The following is a 21,768-nucleotide window of genomic DNA, read 5'->3' on the forward strand; positions in this document are numbered from 1 at the left end:
TCCTTTAAGGTTCAACTTAATTGTTTTTCAAATTCAGACATTACGGTCAATTGCAGACCATTTTCTTTATTTAAATATCATTGGTTTTTTTACGTCCGAAGAAAAGAACGCTAAGCTAAGCGCTAATACGCAAAGGAAATACGGAACTTTTTAACTGATATCAAAAAATAATTTCGCCAAAACCCAATAAACCAAAGTAATTCTTATAATTTTACACTATGTTTTATGCATTTTGGAAATCATACCAATGCGAATACTAAATTTTCAAATAATATCATAGTTGAAATGATTTCTCGGAAACCTCACAGACACTGGTAGGTATAAATTAAAACCTGTATTTTCAGTCTCTTCGCAAACAGTCGGTTGGGTGAAATCCAAACATTATGCATGCCGCGTCACTCATACATGTCGTTTGGAGCACTGACCTCGGTCCTAGATTTAGAATCAAAACTAGGTTTTATTTCTTTCACCAGTAACCCCGAAAGCGAGGTGGTAGGTAAGTGTGGTAAATCTAACGTCTGCTTGAATTAATAAAAGCATATCGTTGCGTTCCATCCAAAACAGAGTTTTTTTTTTTGAGGGGGTAAATCATCCATGAACTTATAAGTTTTTAAACTGACATGGTCACTACACATCATTGCCGAAATATCGGAAACTCATCGACAAATAAACATGGTAAATATCCCGTCTCAAGATCCAATGACTTCTCCCACCTTGGGCGAGGCGAGAGGGAGTGTCAGACTCTTACTGAATAAAACCACCCCGTTCCTACTCCTGCTTATCGAGCCGGAGCCCCGGTAAACCCGCTAGGTAGTCCGCAGCTCCGGATCAGACATCAGTCCTACTGGGCCCCATCTGTGGAGGTCGAGCCATCAGACCATCCAAAAGAGGGTAACAAGCTTTTTTGTGATATTGAGTTATACACAACATTCGATAAAAAAAATCCTGTATCAAAATATGTATATACCTAACTCAAAATCGTGAAAAATTATGGCTTACCCTTTTTTCGCTGGAAGGCATCGATATGTGGTATTCATATTCCTTTAAAATAATAGGATTACGAGATGATACGTAACCCAACAAATGAATGAGAACTCGAGAAATGAATGACAGGTATAAATATAAGAGAATGGACCCTATTTCTTAGAACCCGTCCCTTCGTTCTTCTACCTATATGATTCTTATAAAAGGAGAATCAATTGTTATGTTATTTTTTCTTTTATATATCACTGAACTTTATATCCAAAATGGGACATGATTTCGATTATTCAACGCAAACAATTTTTACCATTTAAATTACGAATACGAATACGCCAACAACCAAAGAGCAAGCGTACCCAATAAATATTAATTGTGCCTACATAATCGAATCCCCACAGAGGAAAGGGAAAATATAATACAATAACAATGCTTTTGACATATCAAACACAAGTTGTTAACTTGAAGAAACATCGTGGTATTTGCTTTGTATAACCAGATCTCAGTATATTTAATTGACAGAAGGTAAATAAAGGGAATGTTTGTTTCGGTTCTGTTTTGTGAACTCTGTGTGCGTATACATATTATCAATTTTATTGATTGTAAGTGATTGAATTTTGGTTTGTTTCGAGTTAGTTGCTCGAATATTGATCGTTTGTTAATGGAAAAATGTCTTCATTGTTGTTGGTTTATTCTTGGTTGGTGATTAATTCTGATATTAAAATACCTACATATTAAAATGTATATTATAGAGATATATATTAATATTTTCTATATAGGACAGAAATATAAGAAATATTAGTCATTATCTTATTAGCTAAAGTTAGCGATTAGTTTTTTAATCAAATCCCTTGGGAGAAAATAATTTATTTAAATTCAATTTCAAAATTAGGGACCAGAAATTGAGTGTAGTGGACCTTTTACTAGTCATATAATAATAACACCACATACTAATCCGTTAAAGAATATAAAATACGAAGTTATCTCACGTAATATAACAAAAAAAATGAATAAACATTTTTAATATTAATGCACAAAATAAAATGTCCATCGAAGTATAAATATCAGTCTCATGAAACAAATCCGCAATGACACTGAAAAAATACGAACATAAAACTGTAAAGATGTAAGCTGAAAACACGAATTTTTAATGTATGCTTTCTATAGGCCGACATTATACCCAAGATAGCAGTTACCCAAATTAAAATAAGCTTCAGCGAGTGAATTTTTCAGCCATAAAAATAACTTTGTAAGCTCAGTGCGTAAATCACTGGGCAATTGTGTAACTTTTTTTTATTCCTCTATTTTTCACGTTCGGTAAAAATATTATGACGGATGCGTGTTCGGGAAAATATTACTGTCTTATGTTATGAACTTGTAATAAAAAGTGATGAACATATCTGTGTATTTTCATTCAAATTAAATATGATAAATGACAATTTTGCTATATTATCACACGTTTTAGCCCAAACACGGTAAACAGAGGTACACTTTCCGGCACGTGATGCCATTGTACAATGTACACCCAGTTTTCACCATTAGTGATATAAATCCCATGTAATAGGGGGTGAGCCTTTTGCCATATTCAATTTACTTTTTATGTGCATATACATATACACAGATAAAGCCGATGCTCTCAATTTCTGGTTATAAAATTAATTTGTTATTCTGAATGGTGAAACTTATAACGTTATATGCATAAAGTAGATGTTACATTTTTATCTTTATCTATTTATTGTAACTTTATGAAAAAATATGTACAACTTAACCTAGGTCCACCAACGGGCTTAATGCCACATTACGTCCACTATGTTACCTTATGTTGGTATTATTATCTAGTTGAAAGTTTGAAACAGCCTATTGTAACACCTAAGCGATAGCAACGGGCAAACAACGGCATTTCCTCTACAAACTTCACATTGGACGACCTCAAAACCCTACAATAAAAAAATCTCATAAAAAAGTAATCTAAATGACTATGAATCTACTTATTACGTGTAATAACAACTTTCGACACTTTACTAGGAATAAATTACGTTTAAAATAGCCTGACAATATAATTCTATTAACCCACTTACTGTGTCGTGACGTCATTGTATAGTAAACAATGTAATAAACCTATTTTACACATTACTGTTTATGTCCAGTAGCTTTAAGCAAAATAATAAGGATTATTTTTAGTACGTACCCTTAAATTCACCTAGGTATATTAATTAAATTTTTGAGTTAACTGTTTCGATTTCTAGATAATATTCGCTAACTAGTCTGTATTTCTTTGGTAAATAGTGGTTTTCAAGCGTAATTTCAGTTATAGTTCGAAGACTGATTAAGTAAAAAGAAACGTTTTTAGACAAAATATATTCAATTGTACTACTTAAATGCAACGTCTCCGAAAAGGTAGGCAGAGGTGCACATTACGGCACGCAATGCCGCTATATAATATACACTAATTTTTTCACCATTTGTGCTGTAAGTCCCATGTAACTTAAATGTTAAGTGCATGGTGTACAGTCAAAAAATGGTTTAACACATTGAACGCCGTGTTGGTCACCGGTGACCGACATAAGCGGAGGATTTATCTTCAACAGTTTTCTGGTAGTCAAAGACTTAAAGAACTTTACAATAAAATAAGTGTCACTCATAAAAATTTAAGGCACGGGTAAAAGATATTGGTTGGAACGGTAACACTTTCAGTACACTTTTGCTTATCCCTTTAGAGAATATTAAACATGTAGATACACTACTATATATGTAATAGTCTTATTAATAAATCGGATCGCTTCTCAGTTTAATTTAAACCAAAATCCTAAGCTCAGCAAATTTGAGATTAATCACGACGATATCGTCACCTCAAATAACGACTTTATTGATCTAGCTGTTTGGTATCAAATCACGACGGTCGATTACTGAGTCAAGAGTAAAAAATTGCTACAGGATTTTCCTTGCAATAAGTAAGTAGGAAATCTAGAACTTGGTCGCGTTCTAGTCTAGGATCTCACGTAAAACTATGTGTATTCTGACGGTTCTTATAGATAAAGGTAATGTTTTTTTTTAATCGTTATCTCTCACTTAGATTTTCACCTGTGTCGTGTGTGCGTTTACAAATATACAAGATCACATGTACAAGACACCTAGACTCGAAAAAACTGTTTGTGGCCCAGCCACCGCGTCAACTGTGCAGTCGATTTTTGATGCGTATTCAATTGTAACATGTAGAAAATGTAGAAAAATAGGACTAGTCCAATATTTCAGTATGTCGCTTCATCCTTTACAAGTCAGTGTATTATAATTATATGATATTTTTTTTTTCTGCCACACTCAGAGACATTAATGATTACTTAAACTATTCTTTAGAAATGATTTTGTTTCGAAAACTATTGTTAAGGACTGGGTTAAGAACCATTACATGTTGAGAGGTAAGAAAAATAAGACACACCTTCCAATCTCTTCTTTAAATAATATAACAGCTTAGTTTTCAGTATATGTGTACCTAAAGTCTCTGGTTCTAAAGAATTCAAAACCAAGGTCATTTCGTTTAAGCTACTGAAGTAACCAATAATCATGTTGATAATCAAATTAGATTCGTCTAGCTCTAATAATAGGGTAGGTAATTCCATTCTAATGTTGCTTATTTAGTATTCTAATGCCAAAGGGCGTAGATCCCTCAAAAATTTACTTAGACAGACTAGGTCAATATGAGACACGAATGCGACAGCTATACATTTTTAAAAGATTTTTTGGGTATTATGTTTGAAAAAAATATGAACTGAGGAAATAATTCTATTCAATGCTGTTAACTTCGTAACCCAGTTGTGATGAATAAGAATTGCCAAACGCGTTTCTTACTAAGTAAGAACAGGTCTACTGAAAATATGTATTGTAGAGGACATTTTTTGTGATACATATATCGTAATTTTAAATATAACAGTCGAGAGAAAAATATCTAAATCTAAGTATATATTATTATATTTCGTGCATTATTATTTTGGACCGAATTTCCCTTACTTTATTGAATATTTTTCTGGCATCGACTTTGACATTTGGTAAATGCATACAAACACGTTGCATCTAAAAATGTAAAAACTAAGGACTAGAATGATGTTGAATTTCATTTAAAAATGATGATAATATAATAATCTGTTTTTTATAATCATCGGATGATTTTTTTAATTGAAAATACGGTACATTTTATAACTGGAAATACAACAGAAAACGATGATTTGAAAATATTTGCACATAACAAATCCTTTTATTCATACATTTTTTAAACGCGAGTGAATTTCATCATAACTGCATACATAATTTCAAACTGCGAAAAAAATTACTAACATTTTTCCCAAACTAAAAACCGTAAATAACAAATAAAAGAACTTTGCATAAAAATATGGCTCAAAAAACTAGAACAAAATGTCCACGTATTTACAAACCATATTTATAAAATATCAGTTCTAAAATAGAAACACGTTTTTATCAAAAAAGAAATGGCATAAACGAATGAATATTATACAATATCATTTTAGTAATAACGATACTCATTTCCAAGATAATAAGTAACGGCTAAAAGGGGAAAAGCCCTTACAACTGTTATCAATGACCGGCTCTTTAAAACGGCTAATAACTGTACTTCCACAAAGCTTTCTTATCTCAACGGTCCATTAGTTACCGACGCTTAACGTTTAACGTTCCTCTGAAAATAATAAAATCTACTACGAAAAGTGGTACAACTTAAACCTATTTTATTATCACGTAAAAGATTTTACCTGTAAAACAAATCAATTATTGGGAAAACATTAACGGAACACGAGAATAAAACACAGACACGGTCACAGTTTAGTCACAACACTAAGTCGGAGCGAGCCGGTTCCGACTTGGCCCGAATGTATGGCTGGCTCGTAGTAGCGGCGTAGCGGCGTAGCGCTACACGTCTGACGCTGTACGACGTCGCGGCGGCACTGGCTACGCGGCTACGCGGGCGCGCTACAATCCTCGAGTTACAGTTCGGATTATCGTTCGTAGCACAGATTCTACAATCAATAGCTTTAGATAAAATAGTGTATATTAATTTTCAACAAAATTCTTTGGAATCCAGCTCTGAATTTTTATTATATTTTGCATTTTGTTGGCTTGTTCACTAATATCGCTTTCATAAGGTAAAATGCGAATGAATGCTTGATTTTATTCAAATAGATGATATTTTTTGTTGGTAATTGAATGAGTGTTAATTGGCTATTGACGCTTTTAAGGGTTTACTAAATCATTTATGAAGTGGAGGAATACAGAATGGGTAGCAATTAAGTTACTTTTTTTTGTATTATACTTTTGTGTAACTTTCAATGGAATAAGTTTTGTAAAATAAATGAAGTTAGTTAGTTAGTTATAAATGAATTTAAAATTTCTTTGTGAAATCTTTGAATGGTCTGTGAATGACCTCTCAAGGCAGCTCTTCTCAAGTCTAAAACAAAAAATAAAATTGTAGAAAATTCATTAAAAGTGTTTAAGATCTCTTGGGTTTATAATTGCTTCATGTTTTTGCTGGAAGCAATATACAGAAGAAAGTAAAAATATCCTTAGGTCACAAAAAAATAATTATATAAAAACAATCAAAACAAGTTGTATTTTTTGCACCCTCTAACTAATTATCTTATTAACTCTTTGAATAAGGTTCCTATAAATTATTTTTAGAAATTCCAATTGTAAACTATCTTCTACGTACATTTTCAGACATCTAGCAGATTGACTGACATACATTGATATTCAGATGATTGCCGCCACCTATAGACACTCGAAACACCAGAGGCGTTACAAGTGCATTGCTTTGCATTGCCATTTAGGGATTAGGTATTTAAGGGTTGTTAAAAAATAATGACTGCATGGTTGACGCAGTGTCTGGGCAACCGGCTGCCTTGCAACGGGTAGTGTTTTCAATTCCCGTACGATGCAACTCTTGTATGATCCACAAATTGTCTGTATCTAGATGTATGTTTGTTTAATTTTATGTTTCGAAATGCACTAACGACACAGGAGTAAAACCTACTGTGGAGCAACGTGTAAAAAAACCCTTTATTCCATATTTAAAACGTACTATCAATACGCTCATGATGGTTGACTACTGGTACTGGTATTCTCCACATAAAATAGGTTTGCCATAGTATTTTCACTTGGTAGATGGGTGATCACATATCATAAGATTTGGGTTATTTAGAGATCGCTGCTGTTCACTATTTGTATGAAATGTGTATCACCTTAACAATTGGGAGAAGAGTGTAGAGACTAACTTATTGTACCATAATAAAAAATACTATAACATATTCAGGTCTTGAAACGGTAATCAAGAATTTATTTAATAAAATATATTCGATTGGTATTCTTTTATATAAGTTGCTGTGTATCAATATCAAAAGTTGTTATGTTTTATTTAAGAATATCAAACTTCTTTTTCATATTTCAATATACGGTACCTGGTACCTATAGCAACTGAATAACGGAGTAGTATACAAAGTTCAATCACCCCGCGGAATAAATATTCGTCTCGCCTAGCGATCTTTATTCTGAGAGCTGTTTTTTATATAAATAAAATATTTGTATACACTTTCACCTTTACTTGAAGTAAAATTATAAATATATGATGTTTTACTTTCATACTGAAAGGGTAACAAAAAGGAATTTTATAAAAAAAAAAAACAATTAGAAGAATTCGATTCCTACCAGTTACTGGCGGTTTCTGCCAATTTCTGGTATACCTATTGGCAAACAATTTGCTACGGTTGACCGTTCCGCCTCGCGTTTCCTGTAAAATTATTTTTTTAAACCCATTTTTTTTCACCTCCAATTTGCGAGTTGACTCGACTGAAGATTTATTTTTTTCGTTGATGCACGGCTTTTCCATTTTGTGGTTTAGGTTTTACTGAATGTTAAATATAAAATAGTTTATTTTATACTTTTTGATAAAGGTTTCTTTGTCCAGTTTCCTCCGTTAAATAATTATTATGAAACTGCTTCATTGCACAGACCAGACCTGGCAAAGTAAAGCTTATATTAGAGACTATCTTTCCACCCGCGGCTTTTTTAAGATTTTTTAAGGGATTGGGACAGATTTCCAAGAAAACATAATACACGACTTTCTCGTTAGTCACAAACAGTCCACATACCTATTTTTAGCTTTCTATCTTGAAAATTACGGAATCTTTCACATAAATTTCACCTCCATTTTAGGTAAGTAGGGGGTTAGAAAGAGACAAACAGTAGCCTATATCATTATCCAGCCCCAACTAAGTTCACACAAAAAAATCATGTCATAAATTAGTTCCGATGCGACGGAAGAAAAGACAAACAAACAAACACACTTTTCCATTTATAATATTAGTAAGTAAGTATGGACAGTGAGGTATATACAGAGTATCAGAATACAGATTCATGTGTATTTTATTACAATAAGCCTAATAACATACTTCGGAGAACACATGAATCCCTTGACCTCGGTTGTCATACAAAACATTTACGACTGTTGCTACGCCAGTACGCTGGAAAATCTAACAATACTCTTATTGTTTTTATTAGAGTATGAGTATGTCTCTACATACTCATACTCTAATAAAAAAACGTTACATTAAATGATAGTTGACAGTTAATGTGAGTAAATAAAATTCTGTAAGCTATGTAAATAAAGTTCAATATTATATAATTATGTTTTTTTTTTATTAAAACCAAAACCTGGAGCTACGTAACACGTCCCAAGGGCACCGGCTAAAAGCAGAAGAAATAACGGGGTAGTTTTTAATCAGTAAGAGTCTGACTCTGCCTCTTACCTCACCTAAGGCAGGAGAAGAAACAGGATGATTTTCCCTCCTCAAAAAAAAAGCTCGTTACGTGTGTAGTAAACACTTTTACTAGATTTAACCAGTGACAACTTTAAACGTAGCTGGAAAAAAGTAGGTATTATATTGCTGGCTGCACGTTGCACAAGTAGTCAGTTAATGAAGTTTTTATCCTACCACTTGGAGCCCAACAGCATCAGTGATATCCAAAGCAGCTACCTATAACATAATAATACCAGGATAAACTTCTAGATGGAAGTTGTACAGTAAAATCGGCTCCCAAAAACAATTAGAGCTTTGCCGCTAAATGCGAAGCGACTGCATCAAACTTTAAAACGGTCCCAAGTTTTGGTACCGACGATTCAAAATAGGTTTCGGTGGCTATTTAAGCGAAATCCGTTTCAGTAAAGTTTTGCAACGCTTAAGAATTATATTCATTGTTTAATGGTAAGATTTTAAACGTAAATTTTAACGAGTTGGTCGAGATTGTTTGGAACTTTTTTCCTTGTTATATTTTGAAGTTTATGATGAGCGTTTCTTATGAGATGAGATTATTTATTGCTGTTGGCTTTCTCATCAATACTATAAGTTCAACGTCCATTGTACCGTAGTTAAACAATACCGTGTAGCAACATGAAGTTAGCAAATGTAGTCAGTGGCTCGGTTCGTTCTCGGAACGTCTTGGTCAGCTTCAGTAAAACAAAACAGAAACTCCACAAAAGCAAACGATTCTTAATAGAAACTAACTCACAATTCAGTCTGGTGAACAGTAAAGTTTGAGTAATTTATGTTTATTCAATTCAAATGTAACCTTTTAGAAGTGTCTTCAAAAAAAACATTATCTATAGTTGGTTCAGAGAATTTAAAATAAACTTACAGTCTCTACTTTCTAGTCTGTATTTTGTTTGAACACCCACTTAACATAAAGTAATAGATAGTTGGAGAAAAATAGAATTTGCATAGAAAAACAAAACTTATATTTTTTGTTTATTTAAGCTTCATGCACAATCGTATATTTGGCGGACTTATGGCTGTCCATTGGCATTATCATCCAGTCTGAATCTGTCTTTATTCTAAAGCATAAAGATAGACTTTCGAATGAAGCTCAATTTGAAAGTAAGAACTTTATATCTTCACGTGTCATATGTTGGTTTGTTTGGTCAAGTAATACGAATTGCAACTACTGAATTTGCACTTAACCTCTTGATTCTTGCTATATGAGACACAATAAAATACATTGTCTTGCTTGCGGTGGCTCAAGTTTATTATTGTACTATTTGTATTTATCTTTCAAAATTTCTTCCAGTGTAAGAAAAAGTATGACGTAGACTTTTGAATCGAAATGTGATCCATCGACATTGATAATGTAAAATTTCGTACTCTTGAATTGCAACACTAAACGCCCACTGCAACCGTCTTGTGATGATATTCAATGAACTAAATGGTATTGAGTTTGCCTTTATATTCCGTACTCTGAGTGTCATTTTAGCAACTCCGCATGGGGTTGTATAGTTTTGACATTGAATAATTATAGATTTTTTATTAGATTGAAATAGTATTGACATTGAAATTAGTATCAAGAGTAATCGCCCAGCAGTTTGTAGGCACACAATTTTATTTTACGTGCCGACCATACCAATATACATATTTTGCAGACCCAAAAATTCTGAAACCCTAACTCTAGTACATTCCCAAACGTACGCCAACAATTTTTCTCAAGCTGACCTCCGGTACACAGGGCAATTGATTTTTAGTTTTATAGATAAACTAGGTAATCCATCTCAGTTTCTTTGTAAGAAAAATACGGAACATATCAATGTCTTATCTGGAGGCGTATCGTTAAATTCGCTTGAGCGTAAAAGTTTATCAGGCACTTGTAGCAGATTGGCTAATGGTTCGTCCCTATCTAGACATAGTTACGGACTTTGTATCTCGCTAGGCTGAAAGGATTAAGGTGTTCTTTTGTTACCTTCGTGACTGGTTGAAGGGTTGGGGATTATGGTACATTTTATAATGTTGGTATTCCAATAGAAGCAAGAACGCTAGTACATTTTTCGAAAATTTCTTAGTAGCAGCACGGAGTCTGCAATTGTGACCAGTATACCGGAATAAGTTCACCTCCCATTACAAGGGACTTTATAAAACAAATGATAAAAAGTGAACATTGTACTGTGGTACTACAAGCCGTAATGTGCACTTCTACTTACCCCTTCGGAGATAAAAGGCGTGACGTTACTTGTTATTCAAATAGAAGTGATATATTATTGATTAATTAGAATCCTAAATCGCATAGTTCAGATTTTTATGGTTATAATAAGTTTGCTAATATTTTATTTTTTAAAATAAGAGTAAAATTACGAAACTGTCATACAATAATGCTTATAAAGGTAAATGTTTCGAAAGAATAATATGTACCTACGTAATAAAACGTGATCTTCAAGTTTCCCAACTGGAAGTTTAATAAACGTAACCGCTTCGGTAATGATTGTAACTGGGAATTAGGAGATGAGAAAGATTTCATCTGATAGTACAAGTGTTGGTTGGGAGCAATAACATAATTGTTAAATAAGATTTTGGAAGTAATCTTTAATTACGAGTTATTAGGCAGTGCTGGGGAGTAACAGTGGTGGAGAGATATAGGCAATTTGTTTAAAAACCAATGGATATATTTTGAAAAGTTCACATTCCCTAGAAAGTGTTTATAATGAACACTAGATTTTATTTTAAACTAATTCGATTTCATGATTTACTACCTTAACTCACTCGACTAGTAACAAGCCACGACAGGAACCCTTAATCATGGGCAACATAGTATACGACAATTGACGCGGTAAGAGTTGGACAGCACACCGTTATTCTTTTCAAAACAGAATTTCTCACATAATACAAAATAATGTTTTTACACATGCAATTTTTGTAATTAAACCATGTAATTAAAATCATGTAAAATTCAATTTCACACAAAACCGAACTCTATTACCTACTCACCTTAACAGATTGTTGCTACAACACACAAAAGCCAAGTCTCCCAATCGCATTGAATGTCATTCAATTACAATTCAAGCAGCATGTTGACAGAGCAGTCTTGCTGACACATTGATGCATGGACACACGACAGCGAAGTAAACATACCGGGACAGAGTGCATAGGTAAATTAATGATAATGATTGCACTGATAATGTAATGCATTTGAGTTGCTAATGTAAGTAGATCGATACGTGTTTGTGAAGATGGTTAGCTGGGTGATTGGTGTTGGTCTAGTGCTGGTTGTTTAGGAACAGTTTGTAAATGAAAACGTTGATCTATTGTGTTTTATTTTAACTGGAATTTGGTAATATCGGAATTGGGATGATGACGGGGTATGAAAACTGAAAATCTATACAGTCCGTCACTTAGGTAACGAAAAATTATTAGACACATGTTTTATTATATTTTGTTATGTAAGATAACAATACTAAGATAAAAAAATGAATCAAAGTTTAAGAGTGGGAGAAAATACGCTATTTCTTCGTATACCTAGAAGTGACGTCTGTTTTTGTGTTTGTTTCTGTTAGAAAATGAAAAACACGTGGCTAATGTTTTAAAATAATCAGCAAGACAACATTGGGGCATTGTTTACGAAAACGTAAATGCATGGTATTTTGTATGTTTTAAATCTCACGTACTCGTATTCAATATTGAACTAATGGATTGGAACAGTCCCTACTCGAGATCAGTACAATAATTATAAAAGTCAAGTAAAAATAACCTGCATAATGAACTCCCACTCCTAACATACTTACACAGAACGATATTTTTATTTCAATACTATATAAGTCTTCGATAAATTGTTCCTCTTGGTCCATGAAATCACTTCCAACAAACACGTGTGATAAGGACAAACATATTTACATCCACATGCATTAGAGGGAGAGGGTTAGACCGAGTAGCGAATTGCCTTTCCTCCCGAGGGACAGAATTTAATATCATAAACATTATTCCAAAATAACAGAAAGTCTTTTCTCGACAAATAATATATTTGAGCTTTAATAACTTGTACAAGGGAATGATGTATTGAATAAAAACAATATCTGTGGGCTCCGCTTCGTCGTTTACATTCGCGTTTTGAAGTCAGTTCTATTTTCATAGCGGTCTTGCAACTTTAGAATAATATTGAGAGAGGCTTTCTGTAATATTTGTAAAAGATAAGAATAAACTGGGGCAGTGTGTAGGGTTTGTTTAGATTCGGTTAAATCGAGCTGTAAATGTTTGTGAACGTTTAGATTTCAATGAATTATATTAGCTCATGCATGCATTATTAAATCATTGTAATAATTTTTATATAGGACCTATTAATAAAGTTTTGAAAGAAACTTTTAGTTCTTTACTATTTTACTTTTCTTATACATGGCGGGTTCGCATGGCAGGCGTTGACTGTGCATTGGGATAACGTGTGCTTATGAATACTTTACAACTATATACATTTTATTCAGCCTAACGCCTAGACGTCCACAAGTCGTCATAGTATATTACCGATGTCATATTGCAGTAAAGTTTGTGTGTGTGATAATGTAACGTGTAACGTCACGCCTTTTATCCCCGAAGGGGTAGGCAGAGGTGCACATTACAGCACCTAATGCCGATATACAATGTACACCCACATTTCACCATTTGTGATATAAGTCTCATGTAATAAGGGGTGAACCTATTGCCATATTCTAGTCACGATTCCAAACTCCGTGCTGCTACTGAGAAATTTTCGTGTAATAATGTATTAACATAGTAAATAAGTCACGAAAACTATAAGTCACTGTTGTTTGAAAATTAATATCGGCTAAGCCCTTTAACGATACCCTCAACCATCATACAACAATTCAACTTAGATATCTCTGTCACTCTCAAAGCAGCAACAACAGCATAATCAGCAGCAAGATCTTCAATAAAAACCGTAGCAGTATCTTTTACGGTGACAGCCGGCGGATTCAAGCTGTTAATGAAGACTTAACGAGACCACAGACCGCCACCAATTAAGTTCCGGCTTTGATCTTCTGCATAATTGAATCAGTTCGACGTATTGTACAACTGGAATTTCCCGCGTTTGCTCCCAACACCAGGGTTCAGGGGTTTTATGAGTGTGGTACTGTTTTTACTGGTTTTTAAATTGAAGAATACTAGCAATCATTTGCGAAGTATGTTGTGGGAGGATTTCCTTTTAATATAACTAAAAATAAATTTTATCTAATAAAAAAAGGTTGTATGCGTTATTCTCCAGACCTACCGGTAAACTATGGCAACTTTACCAGACCCTTGGCAACTTTACCATACTATAGGTATTCGGTATAAACTCATTTATCTAAAAATCTACGCACTAGAATTCTGTTTTGTAATAGTAGTATTTTTTAGACATTAAAAGGAAATATTTACTATATTTTGCGTAGACGCAAGACTGCTATTATGCCAGTAATGGCCGTCACAGTGTAGTGCGTGAAAATGTGCTAAAAGTTAGTAGTTCCTAAATTGTGCTCACAGAGCCTTAATTATTTGTCACAGGTGAGTGAAATTTTGATCTTGTATGTATAATATAGTTGGGATTACTGTTGTAATGTCAGCAATTGCTTTTTCTTTAATTTATTGATAAATAATCGCTTCGGTAATGTTGACACAGGTTAGGTAAAGTTGCCACGGCCTGCTTCGTGGCAACTTTACCTACAGTTAGGGTTGGCAATAAATGTTTTTTTCTTGTTTGTGTGTCTGTAACCATTTTCGAATACCTAAATTTCCCAGCATAATAGTGAATATCCTGGATGATAAGTTATAATGTATTTAATAATACCTTTTGTTTTAGAGCCAAAATGGCTCACATGAAACAAAACCGCAGAAAACTCGGAGCTAGACAATATAAAAAGTATACGAAAGTAATGTTAAAATTAGCTATGGAGATAGTGAAGTCAAAAAATTTAAAAGTCAAAAGATTAAACATTATTTTGTAGCCTTTTTTTACAATTTTAAACATAAATACTTAAAATTTTAGAACTTAATTTAGTTTAAAAGGGAACAATATTTATGTCAGAAATTTATGTTTTTTTTTACTTTAGGTTTAAGGTTTATTATTTTTTTTTAAATATACATGTCAAAAAAAAATTTCTCATTTTTTGACAACTCCGAGCGTAACAAATTATTTGTATGTAAATTACGATGAAACCCGTGGTAACTTTACCTACTGTCTGTGTAGCCGTTATCTTTATAGATTTCCTCATATTGTTTGCATTATAATACGAAGAGGTCCTAGATGAAGCCCTCTGTACCTCAACAACTCTTTAATATGCAATACACGATGAATACGGCGCGTAGGTAAAGTTGCCAAAAATTTGGTATCTTTACCCATGTTGTTTTTTCTTTACTACGGCTAAAGTAAGCGTTTGTATATAATGACGATTACGGTAAAGTGAGCCAGATAGACTACAATTCTAAATATATAGTTTTGGTTTCTATGCGTCTTATGGTTAAAAATATATTTCGATTTTTGTTCCAAAATATGGTAAAGTTGCCATGTTTTACGGTACTAATTTTACTTGAATAAGTAATTATTTTTGTGTTAGATAGTCCATTTATCGAGGAATAGAAGGCTATAAAATATCACACTTTTATAAATAGCGGCCGAGCAGCAGGTTAAACCGTGCGTGAATAACTAGAATTTAATATGTATTATTGCGTAAATGTGTATAGGTATTAAAACACGCGCTATCATATCCCTAAAAATCATTATATCGATAACATATAATCTAATCACTAATAAAAATCTTCTTATTTCGTTTCAACAAAAAGGATCCTCTCTTAAACCAACACCACACAAAAAATAAAGCAGGAACACAATAAACAACACAACCAAAGCTAACAGCACACAATAAAGTGTCAGAAAATCCTTGAAATCTTGCGTCAAGCTGAGCCAAGAACGCACTTTACACCCTTACACCCTCACCCCTAAAGTAGTTGGCGTAAAGCGAAATGAAAGCAAAACTTCAGTAAATAAGCCCCACTTACGTACTCACTCCTACAAGTATTATGTAATTAGTTAGAAACCATTGCTAGGTTTCCAAGTGCGTCTGTTTATTAGTAACTTCGCTGGGAAAGTTCTGGATGCAAGGCAGTTAACGCGGTGAGGGTGTTGCAAGTCAATCCTTGTGAATCTGGTGGAAACATGAATAGGTAGAATAGGTACTATGTACTAAATATGGTTGGAACATTAATAGGTACGGTACTATGTACTATGAATAGGTTTTGGACTAGGTGTTAAACTAGTGTATGGTTTGTTTTCTTCGGCTATCAACCTTTAAAGAAAGTATAGACGTCTTGTTCTAAGTAAATGCCTAAGAGAACATAAGTAATATTTTGTTAGAAGACGTATAAATGTAGAGCTCGTGAAGTTAAAAAAAAATATATACTTTGCGAATAATCTGATTTATTAATTGCGAAGAAAAAAAAAAACACCATAAACATTCCAAAATTTTAAATCCTCAGATCAAATACCCATTAAATTACAATATCCAAAACAAATTACAATTTCGAAGACTTTAAACAATATTTCGGCTTAACAGGCGGCTAAGGAACAGCTGTTAATTTTAATAATTTCGTTTATCTTGGCTGCGATGCTCCTTCGGTTAATCTGGTGGCGGTCCCCTTTATAATTAACGACAAATAAGAAGCCTACTGAATAGTTAAGATGTTTGTATGGAGATTAAATGAGTGAAATGAACGGGTATTGTTTAGGAAATTATTTGAAGTTGGCTGATATTGTTTTATTTTTAGGCTGACAATGTAACGGGTTATCGGTGCTTCGGCTCGAATCAGGAGTAGAAACAGAGATAGTTTTTAACAAATAAGATATCTCGCCTTACTGATGGCGGGAGTAGTCATTGGATGAATATCCCCCCCTCAAAATGGTGAGGGGTGGACTTTTTGGCTCTCCGATTTTATGCATTCCGATCCTCTTATATTTCCTAAAAAAACCCTTTATCATAGTAATTACAATATGATTTTTTGTGTAATTAATACGAGTTAAAAGTAGCTCAGAATCTATCAAAGCATCTATTGATCACTTTCAAATAAGCTATTTCTAAGTCGTTGGAAAATGTCTCTGTTTAGCAGTGGACGTTTTGAGTTAAACATGATGATGCTGATGATTAATACAATTTTGTTCATCAACTTTCAAGATCATATTTTAAACACACAGTTTTCACGATACAAGCTACGCCACACAGTCTAAAGGTACTTAATCTAAGAAATGTATTAATCCCAAAGTAAATGTAATTAAAAGAGCGTGTGATTCTGAAATGACAAACGTTACTTAACGAGATATCTAGATTACTGTTAGTCTTACTATGTAGGTCTATTACGTGGAATTCTGTCTACTTTTTGTTACACTTGTAATTTAAGGATGACTGGGGACAAAAACTGGATTAAGAATCAATAAGAATTAATGACTTAAATTCTATCTTATAATTAATGAAATAGACAAAATACATTACTGCATGTATGTACGATGAACAAAATTCAATAACTCAAAATTATAGTGAGTAGGCTGCATGGACCTATGATTTAACCGTACCGTTCAACTGCGAAGTTTGAAGTTGAAATGTACAGTTCAGTAAAACTGAAGGTGTGTAGCGTGCATAACAAAAGACAATCCATAATGCAAATGTAACAAAAAATATTCCAAAAAATGAAACATCTTATTTACAAAAATATTTTTTCAATCAAGACGCTCCGAAACCAATTCGTTAGGGCAACATCGATGCTCCCCACAAACCACATTCTTTCTCCTTATTGAACGGCGAATTAATTAAAATTTCATTATTCTAGAAAAAGATTATAACTTCCTTTTAGTCATTTGCATATTTGACTGAAATATTTAAAGAAAATCCTCTTTAAGAGCCGTCTTATTAAATTTGTTATAAGCATTTCGAGTTCTCGAAACCCGTGAACTTGTACATCTTTTTCCTCGTTCGTACTGAACTTTTTTCAGCTACAAATGAATTTTAAGCAGTATAAGTAACTGCCTAATTTCGCGAATTATTTCTGTATCCATCATTCTGATTTTTTTCGTTAAATATTCGTCCAGATTTTTTGTTAAATTCTCTGTTTTGGTTTCGATGAAAGGGTTTTGGGAATACTTTGAAATTTTCTGGTAATTATCTTTTATCTCTTGAATTATTTTATCTGGTTTTTTCACTGTATTTTTGATATAAAGAAAATAACGTGGTTAGTCCAACAAGCAAGACACTACCGCTTACTGAGATGACAAACACAATACGACTTTTTTTACCATCCTTAACTGATTCAGTCCAAGAATTTTGCGTTGTGTTTTATACTCAGGAGCATTAGTACAAAGTTTGCTTTACGTTTAACGAGATCAAAACGAGAGCGCATTCGGTGCTGTGATTGGTTGGTCGGTTAGGTCATTGGATTGGGCCAATCAGAGAACTAAATGCACTCTACGAAAACGTAAAATAAACTGGCAATAAACCCTCTGTTATCCTTGCATTTTGCATTTACAAACAATTCAGATGAATATTATACCTACACACAATATACCTATATTATACCTAATTCATCTCTTTAGATAAAATCTGATGGATTTTTTTATGATTTCGTTCCGATCATCATCATCTCAGAACCATGATACAAAACAAGTCTAAATGTTTTATCAATTTATACTCTCAAAGAAACTTTTGGAAGTATATCAATCAAAAGAGCCGGTTGTATGATTGAAGGAAAAATCATTGACAAATAGGTGAACGTTTTCCATATATTTAAAGGACTTGTCTCTTGAAACAATGATTAATGTTTCGATTGAATTGAAAATGTCACTTGTATTGTAAATGATGGAAGAGATTGTTGCCGTGTGGATGTTCTTTAAGGTCTTCGTTTTTTGACTTGATAAGTCTTTGTAATCTGTTTTTGAATGAGACTTATCCATGAATTAGAGATTAATTACTATTATTATTATTGCCTTCTTATTGCTTCGTTGGTCAAGTGGTCGCAAGTGCGACTGCTGAACAGGAGGCCTCGGGTTCGATTCCCAGGTCGAGCAAAGTATTGCTGGGCTTTTTTCGGCTTCTCGAAAATATCTCAGTAGTGGCACGGAGTCTGGAAATGTATCCAGTATATGGCAATAGACTCACCACACAAACACTATTACATGGGAGTTATAAAATAAATGGTGAAAAGTGGGTGTACATTGTAGAGCGGCATTAAGCGCCATAATGTGAACCTCTGCCTACCCCTTCGGGGATAAAAGGCGTGACGTTGCATAATGAGAATCGCTTATTTTTTAAGACTTACAAATAGATATGATTAACAATTTATATTCTTAAACCAAAACTTTGACATTAAAACAGAACCTGACTAGAAAACGATGAATGTATAGTGAGATAAAATAAAAAATATATTAAGGTCCATAAAACGGGTGTACGCTATGAATTTTTTATCGGGCAAGGAGTCGCAAATCTGTTTTTGAATGCAATGTAACTTATATTATAAAACATGTATGTATATTATTTTACATATCTGGCAGATATATCGGTCATATTTTTCTCTAAAACTTTAACGGTATGAGCACCTGTCTTCACTGACGGACAGACTGACTGACTAATATTTATTTCTTTATATGTCGACATTTCAGAGGTCCCTTTTTCTGGATTAATTGGAATAAATGATTTGACTTTGACTTTGAATAATAATTTTCCAAATTTTTACTGATTTATTAAATTATTTATCATTGGAAAAAGTGGTCAACCAACAGGAAAGCACTAAGTCTGTATGTAAGTTTTCGGCAACTAAAGAAATAAAATTCAGGATTGTTTCCTTTTTAAATAATTTTGGATTGTTTTAGAACTATTGCCCTGCAATGTTTTATCATCACTTTGTATCGCTACTTTAAGATGTACATAGGCGATTGATAAAATGCGTTAAGTATCAGTGCCAGTCATCATTATCATAACGAATAATTGCTTTATAGTGGACAACATGTATTTTTCGTAAGTATCCCGAAATAAATACATAAAAATATAATAACCATAATGAGATATACACATTATATTAACTAAAAACAACGGTTTACTCACGTATATATTTCGAGTAAAGCTCTACTAGTTTTGAGTCACATGGGGACTCTTAATCATGAGTAACTTCATCAACTTTAAAATAGCAACTGTAAATTCCACATCACTACCCAATAATTTGTTAACAGCCTAACGGAAACATGTAACGTACACCAAAGCATATTTCACATGCGCAATTACTACATTCAAAATTTATCGCGCAATAACGATATAATGACGGAAATGGTACCATCGTACAAGACGTATATATTAAAATTAACGTCCGGGCCACGGTGAAGGGATGCCCCGGGATAAATTAACCTTTGCATATGGTAGAGTTGTTTGTATGTCCGTCTGTTTGTTTTATGTAAAGAAAACAATAATTATGGTACAGGTTATACAGGGTTTCGTTTGATGATAGTATTTTTCTTTAGGGTTTTTTTTTGACGGAGGAAAATCATCCAATGACTTTTTTCGCCTTCCTACTCCTGCTTTTTGAACCGGAACCCCGGTAAACCCGCTAGGTAGTCCGCAGCTCCGGTTTTCTTTAGGGTTAAGTTAACAGGAGTTTTATTTACACGTAATCGCAAATCACCTGAATCCAAAAAAGCATTACTATGTAGCATTAATATATATCAGAACTAGCTTCTGCCAGCGCCTTCGCCCGCGTTCCCCTGGGATGAAAAATATCCTATGTGTTATTCCAGACCATAGTCGACCCCTTTTCCAAACTGGCCGTTTTGTCGTGATTGAGTAATAAATGTACACACATACACTCACAAACTTTCGCATTTATAATATTAGTGAGACTTGACAGTTGTGAAAGTATTTAATGAGGTATAAATTTTTGATATCAATTACAATTTATTTTTCTCAAAATCTTGTATGACGTTTGTTTGCAGATTTTTTTACTTTTTTATTTATTACTTTACTGTTCTGTTCCTCTCCAAACCAGGGGACGTGACCAAACATTCTCATAACAAGAGCTACCTTTTACGAAGCATATTCAAATTTTGGGTCGACATAAAACACAAAACAAAATAGCCAACCCGACCATCTCCGGGGCCGAAAGCTAGTAAAGATAACCCGGTTTTGTTCATATAATTATGTTGTATTCATGTCGCGTTACGAGGGATACAAAATTGAGATGGATGTCTGACATAGGTGTGAAATTAACGTCTAAATTATTTTTTGGTAATTTATCAAAGTCCATGATTAGGTCGTCTAATTGTGTGTAATGACGGTTGATGTAATTAGGCGTTGGATTCCCTTGATTTTCTATTGGACGAGTTTTCTTTTGGTGTAATTAAAACTCGTGTTGGACTATGGAGGTTTTTATTTCTTTAGCTGTAAGGTTGATTTTTGTAACTCTTTTTTTATTTACTTCTTGACTAGAAACATGAATGAACGAGTCGTTGATAATGACATCATTTTGTGTAAGGTGCTTTATACATAATAAAGTGAAACGATTATTTTAATTACTTATTTATATATAGTTTTTACAAAATTCATTAGCATATGTTACTCGCTATCTAATGCAATTAAGTCTTATTGATAAAGCTGGGTGCTTACTCTTGAAACTAATCTCAACGTCGGTGCAATTTCAATCCAATAAAATCTCAATAATTATTCAATGTCAAAAATATATAAGCCCAATCGTTGCTATTTATTAAAATAGCATTCAGAATTTCAGAGTACGAAATATAGAACTAAACTCAATACCATTTACTTCATTAAATAGCCACGCAATACGGATGCAATAAGCGCTAGTGTAGCAACTGAAGAGTACGAAATTTCACTCTAGGATCTATCGGAATTGAATACCAGAGTAAAACCCCTGGTGTATGAAAGTATGCATAGCATCAGTTAATCCGTGATCATGGCGCTTGCAACATTGC

General features: G+C 33.3%; 1 protein-coding gene across 1 annotated transcript in view; it reads right to left on the bottom strand.

Annotated features, from left to right (window-relative positions):
- Positions 1-5,971, bottom strand: part of LOC118272771 (collagen alpha-1(XVIII) chain) — an 85,045-nt gene extending 79,074 nt beyond the window's left edge. Inside the window, exon 1 of the mRNA XM_035589439.2 lies at positions 5,739-5,971. The gene's annotated coding sequence lies outside the window, so the exon portion shown is untranslated. The remainder of the gene's footprint in view (positions 1-5,738) is intronic.
- Between the last annotated feature and the right edge of the window lie 15,797 nt (positions 5,972-21,768).

The sequence above is a fragment of the Spodoptera frugiperda genome, chromosome 4 (assembly GCF_023101765.2).
Source record: "Spodoptera frugiperda isolate SF20-4 chromosome 4, AGI-APGP_CSIRO_Sfru_2.0, whole genome shotgun sequence".
NCBI lineage: Eukaryota > Metazoa > Arthropoda > Insecta > Lepidoptera > Noctuidae > Spodoptera > Spodoptera frugiperda.